Below are 6,290 nucleotides of genomic sequence, written 5' to 3' on the forward strand. Positions count from 1 at the left end.
TATTATGTTGACATCAAATTAAGGGATCTTAGAATTTGGAGAAGGAAGTATTTGTATAATTTAGTTTGCTTGCTTTATTCCAGCGTATTTTCTGAATTTCCTACCTCGATGACAGAAATGTGGCCTCACTTTTCATTGAACTGCCAACAACAACCACATAGAATGAACTGAAAAAATCTGGATTGGACCATTCCTAGTTGAATGTTCTTATATGCAAGAGTGGTGGGAATCAATGGTCCATGCTTGACCGGTCAAGGATTAGAATTTGATCAAGAATGCTGCTGATATGGAAACGTAAAGTTTGAGACAGATATTTTCTATTCGATTCTTAACAAACAATACTTCTGGGTTCAGTTTATCTTGAGAGTTGATTTCACTGGAGGGTATAAACCTTTATTACACCTGACCTTCAGCACTCTCCAGTTATTAATTTAAAAGGACCACTACATTTGATAAAACTGAACAGACTAAATTTTATATAAAGTCAGAGTCTTGTGGTTTTGTGACGTTGCTATGGTTTTTTTTTTTTTTTTTTTTTTTTTTTTTTTTTTTTTTTTTTTTTATCAGTAACCTAATTTTATATAATTCTCCTTTATGGAAAGAATTTAGATTTGAATCCTCCCTTAAACTGGGAAAATAAAATTCTACACAGATCAATTTAGATAATAATACTTTGAATTGATTAAACTTTTCCAGAAGAACACCAAACTCAAAGGACTTGAAGATTTTCAGTTTATTTTTTCAACGAAAACTTCAAATCAATTCCAACATCATATTTCATTACGAACCTCTTAATTCAATTCTTACTCCATATTGCTTAGAGATGAGGACATTCCATATCCTTAACAACTCAACATCAAGCTCGTTGATTAGGTAGCTTAGGATTGAAGTTAATTTCATGCTTTCCGTAAGTATCATTTCCAAACACTTTATCAGGACAGTCTTAAGTCTCCATGTCAACTGTTGATAAGAATTTTCAGTCAGAAGGCGAAAACCTCACCCAAAAGAAATAATCATATATTGAAATAGGCTTCAATCTAGCTAGCTAACTAAGTTCCACAATGTTTCATTAACAGAACCAAATGTCATTAATTCAAATATACTAGTGAAACTGATTTTCAATATTGTGAAAAATTAGTCGTGGATTTCAATGTACCATTGAGGGTGTGGCGTTAAATATTTCTTTTCACCTGCCTTAGTGCTGACTTCAACTTGGAAGTTGAAGAATACAATATTGTCACGATAGAAGAAAACTCAAGGTGGCCATATCTACACTATAACCAAAAAGACTAATTAAGTTACAATTAAAACTTTATATAATTAAGGTTTACCTAATAAACACCTCAGATAAGACTTCAGACACAACAACATAATGCACACTAATAAAATCATGTACAATATCAAATCTACACAATCTAGGGTATATGAATTGATCATTATTTATAAGGATTAAGCTTGAATCCTTCTTCGATGTAATTTCTAAACTAAGGAGGTAGACCTTTTGATAGGAAGTGATGCAAGCATTGCCATCAAGGGAAACTCTTCCCAAAATATATAAATGCTTAATAAATGACATATTTAGTGATTTCCAAAACTGCAAAGATAGATCAATTGAACTATACAACCTTGTTGACTATTTGTCTATTACGGACATATACACCGATCAAAAACCATTTAACAAACCAATTATTGTCCCTAAACAACAATAAATCAGCGAGTAATAATGGTTGTGGTTAAAATAATGAACCAAAAACAAAAGCCTAATGAAATCAAAAAAGGGGGGGGGGGGGGGGGGGGGATCCTTCTATAAGGAGAAGCATATAGTTTCAAATGAACACCACAATAACCCTGTTAATTGGCTACAAACATGATGTCCTAAAGAAAAACAATTTATATGTCATGATGCTTATGAAAACAATGACAGCCCTAGCTAAAAACCCTGGGGACGCTACTATGTGTTCAATTAAATTTCTTTTTGCATGGATTATAATTATATTCATCCATATTGAGATTCTCTTAATGCAAAAGCATAGTGTCCTCTCAAAATAATTGGCAATATCAAAGACTAGCATATTACATACTTGTATGGATGTTACTATATGTATGGTCGCAGAAAATAGAACCTATTTAGGTCGGACCTCAACAGGAAATCTTTAGAGAAAGGATTAGAGGCGGATAATCTTAAAGAAATCATTGCCCTGAGCATACTCCTTTTATATATATTAACAAGTTAATAATAATTTCCAACTTCAAACGAGCTGATTTTATGAATTACATATTAACATACATAGCTCTCTCATAAGCAATCAATTAGGGTACAAATGAAATGAAGGGGGGCTGCACATGAACAAATTAAAAAAAAAAAAAAAAAAAAAAAATCCTATTGATATTTCTTCATAACCATATAGTGCCTTTCAGGTTAGTTATACAGTTTTTTGGGTTATATGATCCATGATCAAACTGTAACAGTTGGTATCAATTACTCGCCTCAAACACAATAGAAGTACTTTAGTCATCTATGGTTTTCAGGGCTAGAGAGATATGTTGACTTCCTGCAGTTTTCCTTGCACGTCCAATATAACCTGCAGAAAATAATAGTAAACATGTCTAATTAGCATAATATTTGTGTTAAATGAAGAATTCCAAAACAATTCTCAACAAAATTGTAGAAATGATCTCAGGAAGATTAATAGTAATACGAAAAAAGAGTAGGGCTCAAGAAGATTATAGAGAGCATAAAGATAATACTAATATACAACTTTATAGTGGAAATGGAAAGAACAAGGACATCATTTTCTTAGTATGAATATGAAGTGATCAGGGGCTGAGGGTGATGACAGAAGAATAGAGAGCACAAAGGAGTGAGATGCTGTAGCTCCTTGCATTTCATCATCTGTGCTCTCTATCTTCTGTCAGCAACATCACCAGTGCCTCCTCTACAATTAATCAATTCTTAAAAGACCACAAATTTCACAATCGTCACCGCCTAAAGCGACTTCAGCACCCAAGCCTCCTCTTATAGGGAGAAAAGCTAAGTGTCAGGACATAGAGAAGAGAAATATTAGGTGAGAGAGGGAAGAAGAGAAGAGAAGAGAAGAGAAGAGAAGAGGAGAGGAGAGGAGAGGAGAGGAGGGGTTTTTTGTTTTTGGTGTGGAGGAAGAGGTGAGAGTTTGGGATGGATTAAGAGACTTCCCAACACCTCAATTTATAGTGAAATAGTTGTGCCTTCCCTACCCTCTAGCTCTTCTCTCGTGAGATGTATGAAGGAATCAAATATGTCACCATAAATTCATGATAATCTATGCTCACACTTTTAACATTTTTGCCAGAAATATCATGATAATTATTAGGTACCTTACTTGACTGCATATTCTGGTTGTTCGAGCACAAACAAAATAAATTCGTCAAATCGAATGCAAGCTAGTCAGTGGTGTGATCTCCTTAAAGCTTAAGCAATAAGCTAGTAAGCATTATAAAATTGATAAATTACCATTTGCTCCATAGATCTATGTTCATAGAGAAAGTTAAATTTAGCCAGTTTACCATTATTCCCATAGGTCGAACATATTCTTACAAATTACATATTTATTTTAAGAAACTCCAATTTTAATGGAACAAATTAATAATAAGAGAAAATAGTGTAGCCTTGGATAAAATGTGGTGATATCTAGATGAACAGGAATCACTTATCACACTTTTTATGTTTCAATTTATGCTGCATCTTTAATATCTACCATTTTAAACATGGGTTATTTTATAACAAATGTAAAAAGTCGTGATTGATGGACTAAACAAAATTAATTAGTAGAATAAAATATAAAATATAAAAAGTGAGAAGTGATTTATATTCCATTATAAAAACATGCCAACTAGGCATTTAAGTTTTGAATTTAAAGCGTAACTAAACGGCAGTAAAAATCTTGATAAAGTGGGAGTTTAGTTTTCTTGCTCTCCATAGGCTATATAATATTTAACTGTTTATTGAAGATTAATTTCAAATTTTGGCCCTCTCCTTACAGAAAAGATGTTCACCAAAAAGATGCAGTAGTTATTTCTTGATGAAGGATCAAGATCATTGATCGATCAATGATCTTGATGCACAATTTTCAACAAAAGAAAGAGCTTCTTTGTGCAAAGAGGTGCACTACAATTTTTGGACAAACTGGTATTTTTTGTTTCCCCATATATACTTTGGTTGAACTTATTTTATTTGGTAAGGATCCTGATTTTGTGGTATTTATCTCTTTACTCGAGGAAATAATGTGCATCAAGCCTATGGTTGGTATTCGGGAAAAACCTCGCACTAGGGGAAATCCTATATATAGCTTAAACCATTGTTGTAGTGTTACTAATGCTCGTATATATCTGTAATAGAAGGCTGGAGTAGATCTTTTTTCAGACTTCAAAAATAATTGAGCGAAATCAAATGAACTAGTAATTCAAATATGGCTTTCCGTTTGTTTGTTTGTTTGTTTTTTTTTTTTTTTTTGGAGGTAAACGTGTTTCATTTTTAATTGAAACAAAGGAAAAATTATTGACCTTTACATATGTTTCATGAGAGATAATTTATGGCAGAAGTTGTGCTAACTCTTGGCATTAGAGGAAAAGGGCAAATAAAAATCTGAATTGAGTAGTCTTAAAGCAAATTACCAAACAAATAGAGAAAAAGAAATTGTATAGAGAACTTTCCCAGAGGATAATGTTTTCTCTAGGTTCTGTGGTCACTGTGAGGAGGATGGTCTAGGATATGCATGGACACTTTATTTGAGGTGTCATACTCGTATCGTATTCGTATCAAAATGATATTTTATTTATCTTATCATGTTATAATTTTTTTAAAATTTCTCGTATTGTTTTATTGTACTCGTACCTGTGTCCATTCATTCAAAGAGATGGTGCATGTGCATGTATCACAAATCAACCATTCATGCCCATGTGTTCCTGGAATTTTTATATAAAGGTCTAAGATGAAAGAAAGAATGACGTCATGCCGCAATTATGGCATATTGATCCTAGACTTCAGTGCAATTTTTGTGTCTGACATATAAATATTAATTCAGCAAAACAATTTCATCAAATTTATAAATTTGTTCTTGCAGAAAGCTTGTGTTCATGGTCAGGCATTGGCTTTTGTTTTAGATCTTCCCATATTGCAGTATTATTTATCTTTCTTCTCTGCTTAGCACTAATATCCCAAATGATGTGAATTCGATTGAATAAGAATTTGTTATACAAGCAATAACTAAATACTACATCAAATATTTACTAAATGGAATTAGATTATATAAAAGATTACAAGTATTACTACTTGTACTTATGTAGTAGTACAAGTGTAGTTAGTGCATTTTCTAGACCGTAATAAATATAAATGATATCAAAGCCAACCTAATCTATGAGAAAAACGTCACCGATAAATAGAGGAGAATGTGACATATCCTATAAATATATATATATATATATATATTGAATATGGTGAATCTGGGTGTATGTATTGACGAGGACATGGAATACAAGAGCGAGAAATTGTGATATCCTGGATGTATAGTGATGCCTTTTTTTGGGTAGTACTGATAGTTAACGGTGATAAAGTTGACTAACAGTGGATTCAATGTATGCATGGACATACTCTTTGCTGAGATGCCAGCATGTGCCCATACCATTATCAGTTATAACTTCTCGTGGTGAGAAATTTTAAAGGGTCCTTAATGAGGATGAAACAACTTCTCGCGAAATGAAAGGGATTAGCAAAGCAATGCAAGTTGCCAAGAAGCATGGAAACGAAAGCCGAAAGCTGAAAGCTGAAAGCAAGAAAGCTGGGGAATTCCCCACCACTCAAGCCTTATCGTGTCATCCCTCCATATGTCAGTACCCCATGGCTCTACCCTCATAGCTTTTTGTCGGTTTTAATTTGATTCGCTAAACTTATCTCTGAATTCAAACAAAATAAATAAATAAATGTATCTCGTTGCATCAACATCAAATCTTCCCTTAATTGTATATTAGCGTTTAGTTTCCATAATCAAATCTTTTCCTATACTCAAATATCAAGCCTTTGCTAGCTTTAGGTTTGTTAAATTATTTGTATTGATAGTAATGCTTTCAGAAGTGTCTTCAAAAATTGCATTATAATTTATAAATACATCAATGTTCTCTTCGATGCTTAGAATCAAATATGTTCATAAGTACCTAATTAATATTACAAACAAATTATTTACAGTTGGTTGAATAATTTCCTTATATTCTCAAAACACAATCAACGGATATAAAAGGCTTCTGATTGCAGTAGGTAA

The 6,290-nt window shown here is 32.6% G+C and overlaps 1 long non-coding RNA gene across 1 annotated transcript; it reads right to left on the bottom strand.

Moving 5' to 3' along the window:
- Positions 1 to 709: 709 nt before the first annotated feature.
- On the bottom strand, positions 710 to 3,345 carry LOC126713839 (uncharacterized). The gene is made up of 2 exons (XR_007651456.1): positions 1,157 to 3,345; positions 710 to 960 (listed from the first exon to the last, which is right to left on the bottom strand). It is a non-coding gene; the product is annotated as an uncharacterized LOC126713839 (long non-coding RNA).
- Between the last annotated feature and the right edge of the window lie 2,945 nt (positions 3,346 to 6,290).

Source organism: Quercus robur, chromosome 2 (genome assembly GCF_932294415.1).
Source record: "Quercus robur chromosome 2, dhQueRobu3.1, whole genome shotgun sequence".
Classification (NCBI taxonomy): domain Eukaryota; kingdom Viridiplantae; phylum Streptophyta; class Magnoliopsida; order Fagales; family Fagaceae; genus Quercus; species Quercus robur.